Genomic DNA, 7,326 nt, shown 5'->3' with positions numbered 1-7,326 from the left:
ATTACTGTTTTGTACTTTGACACATACAAATATATATGAATCAATAAATATGACAATATATTGACCATTTCATCTACTTGCAACAGCGTGCTTCATCTAAAGTCCCACTCCTTTTTCTTTTTCTCATATAGACAGTGATGGAGGCATATGACTTTACTAGGTCATTGCTTCATTCAAAGTCCCAAAACCCTCCTCTTTTAGCACTTTAAAATGCATACAATATACAGTACAGTATGTGCTTGTTTTGGAACACAAAATCTAAAGATAATTCACAAACATAAAAAAGTGACCACTGTTTTACTCCACGTGCTATTCAGTGCCACACTCCACTTCTCCCTGTGACCCTTCCACCTGCCTGTATAGAATGGCTAACCAGAGTTTGTTGATCTTTAGGATAAATGCAAGTCTTATACACTTTTATATACAGTATATCTCCAAATGCCCCACTTTTCTCTTCAGAGTTACTCAGAAGGAAGTGAAAAAAGGGAACTATCATAGTGAAAACTGGTTTAATTAAAAAAATGCATAAAAAATACATCAAACCATAATATAAACCAAGAAATTACAGCTTATATGTTTATCTACCAGCAATGCTGTCATTTTGGAAAAAACATATTCACCATGCCCAGGTAAAGTAATCCATGTGACTTCAATATGTACAATCTAATTTACTGACAATGTTACACATGCACACACTGGTTTCCTTGGGAAATATAGTACATACTGTGTCTTTTCATTTTCTATTGCAAAAAAAATTATTAATGAATTAGTGGTGAAGAGCTTTGTAATTTAATGTTCTGAATTTATCCTGTAGATGTGCCTAAAAAGGTTGGCCTTGCTAACATTGCTACAATTATTCATTTTAATTCACCATAGTTTTTTCTGATTTTGTATGAAAAATTGCTCTTATTTTCCAAAGCAAACAATGTCATGTTGTAAGTAATATAAATCTGCACTCCTGTTAATCTTGCCAATAAATTTGCTGGCTTAATATCGTTCTAATAATACCCAATCTACCTACTGTAAAAGGGCTAAAGGAGCCATTCCTTTGTCTCTTGCCATTATTATTCCCAACTTCAGCTAATCCTGTTTTTTTATCAGTGAATCGAGCAGATCTGAGAAATGTTGTTTATATTTGGATACTGCAGGGCAGTGATGGACAACTGTGTTGATATAAGGGACCTCAAGTGCATCCCCCAACATCACCAAAGGGCCACAGTCAAAATTCAGTGAATATTCAGTGTCGAAGACAACAGACACACGACAGGATATAGTCAAAGCTCATGGGCATGACATAAGAGATTGCCAGGGACTGTGGCCATAATACAGGAGATGGCCAAAGACTGCTGACATGATAACAAAAAAAGTCAGAGATTGCAGACATGATACAAAAGATGTCAGAGACTGTGGACATAGTACAAGAGATTCTTAGAGACTGTGGACGAGACTGCAGTTTATCAGAGACTCTGGTCATAATACAGGAGATGGTCAAAGACTGCAGACATGATACAAGAGATGGTCAGAGACTGCAGACATGATACAAGAGATGATCAGAGACTGCAGACATGGTATAAGAGATGGTCAGAGACTGCAGACATGGTACAAGAGATGGTCAGAGACTGCAGACATGGTACAAGAGATGATCAGAGACTGCAGACATGGTATAAGAGATGGTCAGAGACTGCAGACATGGTACAAGAGATGGTCTGAGGCCGCAGACATGATACAAGAGATGATCAGAGACTGCAGACATGATACAAGAGATGGTCAGAGACTGCAGACATGGTACAAGAGATGGTCAGAGACTGCAGACATGGTACAAGAGATGATCAGAGACTGCAGACATGATACAAGAGATGGTCAGAGACTGCAGACATGATACAAGAGATGGTCAGAGACTGCAGACATGGTACAAGAGATGGTCAGAGACTGCAGACATGATACAAGAGATGATCAGAGACTGCAGATATGATACAAGAGATGATCAGAGACTGCAGATATGACACAAGAGATGGTCAGAGACTGCAAACATGATACAAGAGATGATCAGAGACTGCAGTCATGCTGCAGGAGATGGTCAGAGGCTGTGAACATGCTATAGGAGTTGTTGGAGAGTGGGAACATGCATCATGAGACAGTGATAAACTGGAGACATACAACATGAGATTGCTAGAAATCACTGCTATAATAGGGCAATAAGGAAACACAGACTGGTGTCTGCAGGGGCGTCAAGAGCTGCAAAAACGGGCCACCTGCAGCGCCCGGAACGCAGGTTCAGAACCAGAACTGTAGGGAGGGTCAAAAAATCTATTACTAAACAGCACATTTTTATTAGTGTATACAGCCCTGGGACAGGCTGCTCTAAAATTAAGCTGAATATCAGACAATATGTAAACTGTTTTACCTCCCAAATAGTTTGTAATTATGTTCGGTCAGACTTTTAAATCAGACAGGCTTGTGAGAACTTAGCCAGGCCCTTCACCTCCTCAGCAGCACCAACACAACTTGGTCAAGTACATATATACCAAGCCTGCTGACTTGGAAAAGAACCAACAGCTCACAGATGTATCATTGCTCATCAACTGACTCTTTTCAGATTTCCAGAGTAACAATATGTTTTGTAATAAACTGGGTTTACTGTTCATTATTTCTTCCTTTTTTGGGGAATGCAAATAATCTCCTTGGCTGAGTGTGTAATTTTATTATTGTTTCTTCTCACAAAATGATGAAAAAGTTTTTATCATACAAACAATCAAAGATTTTATAACAGCTTACAAATATAGAGATCTCTGAAAGCTAAAAGATTATAAACTACTACATTCTATTTGTTGTTCTGTCATGTAACATTATCTGAATTTTTTTATTACAGGTATTTTTACAGCCCCAAAAACTATTGTAATACTTTATATGTACTGTACATTTATATCACTCCCTGCCCTCAAGAAGCGTACAATCTAAAGCTAGCCATAGACAGTTTGAATCTCAGCTAGTTCAGCCGAGACTGGTCATGATTCGAATCATATGGGCAGAATGTTGGATTTTTTCACTGTGTGTTCTCCCATCCAAGGCTCCCCTCCCCTTAAAAAAAGGTGGATGATTGTGAAACAGCATACTTAGTAGCATATAACACATGGATGTGTATTGGGAGGTCTGCTTTATTATTTATTACAAGTATTTACTGTATATAGTGCCAAAAAATGTTTTTTCTCTAGTTTTCTTGCTTGCTTCTTTACATCTATTTCTTGCAAATTTATATTTTTGTGCACTTAAAACTGCTAAGAGTCATCATTACATAAAGAAAAAGTTTGATATCTTACCAAAAATTCATTTAAAAAATCTGTCAATTAGAGATGCTTTACAAGGTGTGTAGTGCTAGCATCATCACAAGAGTTTAGCTTTAATAATGCAAAAAGCTGTATTCAAGTCCCTCATTAGCCAATCAGCAATTGCTTTTAATTCTCCCAGCGTTTTTACACTGAAGTAAGGTACATGTGATTTGGCGGTCCAGTCCGTGCCCTGTTTGCAGCCGCGCCCTGAAGGCTGCACTGAAAGAGGTGCGGCGAGCGAGCAGAGAGGATATCATGGTCTCTCCCTGCCCACCTGCCTGCCTCCCCGCCTCGAATAACTGCTATTGCACCATCTGACTGTCAGGATGGAAAAGCAACTGTGCATTAGCCAGTCCCTAATTTGGCACTAAAAGAGGAGGGTTTTGGGACTTTGAAGCAACGGCCTAGTAGTACTACCAGCCTTTCTTGGCATTCAGTTTAATTGGTTCTTTTTGGTGGCATATTTTTTACTCTTTACCTCACTTTGCTTTACACTCCACTTCCCTCTGTTTGGGTTTCACTAATGCCACTTCTTGTATACCTGCACTCACCCTACTCTAACCATGAGTATTGAGTTATATTGAACACTATGGACTAAAACATATATAAATACTTTTCACAGAAGCCCTCCAGAGAAGGTTTTGGCAATACCCCATGTCACATATGAGGATCACTATCTCATGGATATCTGTCCACTTTGGATGTTGCTTTATGTTGGGTTGTTGTTGCAGATCACACTGCCACAGTTCCTGGAAATGATGCTCCCAGCTCTCAGTGCCATACCTTCAATACACAGCTGCTTTGTAAGAAATATGGGGGGGAGGGTTACCTCATCCTATCTTTTTTGTTTTCCGTTTCTCCCTTTCACAATGCCAGACTGTATAGGAATGTATGCGTTTCATTACAGATATACACCACGTGTCTGCTCCTGAAGAGTGGATTAATCCACGAAACACATCAAACTATTTAGATGCCGTGTTTAAAGCAATCATGTGTTTGCAAAACTTCATATGCAATTTCTTATATATGAATCATGTGTTTACCGAATCCTATATGAACTTTTCGCAACTATGCAATTTTTACTTAAATTATTATTGTCATGGATTAGAGAGTTTATGGGTTGCATATTTACAACAATTTACAACTGCTTTGTGCTATCATGTAATATGTGTATGTATATATATGAATTTTATTGGAATACCTACCATTATTATGTATTACCGTTTTGTAATTTGACACATACAGATATATATGAATCAATAAATATGACAATATATTGACCATTTCATCTACTTGCAACAGCGTGCTTCATCTAAAGTCCCACTCCTTTTTCTTTTTCTCATATAGACCGCGATGGAGGCATATGACTTTACTAGGTCATTGCTTCATTCAAAGCCCTCCTCTTTTAGCACGTTAAAATGCATGGAATATACAGTACAGTATGTGCTTGTTTTGGAACACAAATCTAAAGATAATTCACAAACATAAAAAAGTGACCACTGTTAATCAGTAACAATTAAGTGTTCAATACACAAAAACATGTCAATGTCAGTTCTCCAGGGCAATAAACCATAAACTGTTCTTTATATGAATAAATCCACCAAAATTGTCCTGTGCAAGAAAATCGTATATTCATACACATATATGGATTTTTTCATCTTCAGAAGACTTTACCTTTTACTCCCCGTGTTATTCAGTGCAACATTCCACTTCTCCCTGTGACCCCTCCACCTGCCTGTATAGAATGGCTCACCAGAGTTTGTTGATCTTTAGGATAAATGCAAGTCTTGTACACTTTTATATACAGTATATCTCCAAATGCCCCACTTTGCTCTTCAGAGGTACTCAGAAGGAAGTGAAAAAGGGAACTATCATAGTGCAAACTGGTTTAATAAAAAAAAATGCATAAAAAATATATCAAGCCACTCACATAATCTTCACCAATAAATAACAGCTTGTATGTTTATCTACCAGCAATGCTGTCATTTTGGAAAAAACATATTCACCATGCCCAGGTAAAGTAATCCATGTGACTTCAATATGTACAATCTAATTTACTGACAATGTTACACATGCACACACTGGTTTCCTTGGGAAATATAGTGCATACTGTGTCTTTTCATTTTCCATTGCAAAAAAAAAATATTAATGAATTAGTGGTGAAGAGCTTTGTAATTTAATGTTCTGAATTTATCCTGTAGATGTGCCTAAAAAGGTTGGCCTTGCTAACATTGCTACAATTATTCATTTTAATTCACCATACTTTTTTCTGATTTTGTATGAAAAATTGCTCTTCTTTTCCAAAGCAAACAATGTCATGTTGTAAGTAATATAAATCTGCACTCCTGTTAATCTTGCCAATAAATTTGCTGGCTTAATAATATCTAATAATACCCAATCTACCTACTGTAAAAGGGCTAAAGGAGCCATTCCTTTGTCTCTTACCATTACTATTCCCAACTTCAGCTAACCCTGTTTTTTTATTAGTGAATCGGGCAGATCTGAGAAATGTTGTTTATATTTGGATACTGCAGGGCAGTGGTGGACAACTGTCTTTATATGAGGGACCTCAAGTGCATCCCCCAACATCACCAAAGGGCCGCAGTCAACATTCAGTGAATATTCAGTGTCGAAGACAACAGACACACGACAGGATATAGTCAAAGCTCATGGGCATGACATAAGAGATTGTCAGAGACTGTGGCCATAATACAGGAGATGGCCAAAGACTTCTGACCAGTGTTAATTTTAGTCTTAGGATTAAAATGGCATTTTAGTTTTAGTCCCATTTTAGTCTTCTGCAATTGTTTTAGTTTTAGTCGTATTTAGTCAACTAAATCTCCAGTACATTTTAGTCAACTAAAATATCCTACATTTTAGTCGACTAAAATCTCCAGTAATTGCAATTTAGTTTTAGTCATAGTCTTTTGACTAAAATTGCATTTTAGTTTTAGTTTCATTTTAGTCTTCTGACTAAAATGGCATTTTAGTTGTAGTCTCATTTTAGTCTTTTGACTAAAATGGCTTTTAGTTTTAGTCGTATTTTAGTCAACTAAAATAGTATTTATTTAGTCGAGTAAAATGTTTTAGTCATTTTAGTCGGCTAAAATGTTTTAGTCGTTTTAGTCGACTAAATTAACACTGCTGCTGAAATGATAACAAAGATAGTCAGAGATTGTAGACATGATACAAAAGATGTCAGAGACTGTGGACATAGGACAAGAGATTCTTAGAGACTGTGGACAAGACTGCAGTTTATCAGAGACTGTGGTCATAATACAGGAGATGGTCAAAGACTGCAGACATGATACAAGAGATGATCAGAGACTGCAGACCTGATACAAGAGATGATCAGAGACTTTAGACATGATAAAAGAGATGATCAGAGACTGCAGACCTGATACAAGAGATGATCAGAGACTTTAGACATGATAAAAGAGATGATCAGAGACTGCAGACATGATACAAGAAATGGTTAGAGACTGCAGACATGATACAAGAGATGGTCAGAGACTGCTGACATGCTGCAGGAGATGGTCAGAGACTGCAGACATGATACGAGAGATGGTCAGAAACTGCAGACACGATACAAGAGATGGTCAGAGACTGCAGACATGATACAAGAGATGGTCAGAGACTGCAGACATGATACAAGAGATGGTCAGAGACTGCAGACATGATAGAAGAGATGGTCAGAGGCTGTGAACATGCTATAGGAGTTGTTGGAGAGTGGGAACATGCATCATGAGACAGTGATAAACTAGAGACATACAACATGAGATTTCTAGAAATCACTGTTATAGTAGGCCAATAGGGAAACACAGATTGATATCTGCAGGGGCCCCAAGAACTGCAAAAAAAGGGCCACATGCAGCGCCCGGACCGCAGGTTCAGAACCAGAACTGTAGGGGGGGTCAAAAAATCTATTACTAAACAGCACATTTTTATTAGTGTATACAGCCCTGGGACAGGCTGCTCTAAAATTAAGCTGAATATCAGA

The sequence above is a fragment of the Aquarana catesbeiana genome, linkage group LG03 (genome assembly GCF_042186555.1).
Source record: "Aquarana catesbeiana isolate 2022-GZ linkage group LG03, ASM4218655v1, whole genome shotgun sequence".
Classification (NCBI taxonomy): domain Eukaryota; kingdom Metazoa; phylum Chordata; class Amphibia; order Anura; family Ranidae; genus Aquarana; species Aquarana catesbeiana.
This window is presented reverse-complemented; position numbering follows the sequence as displayed.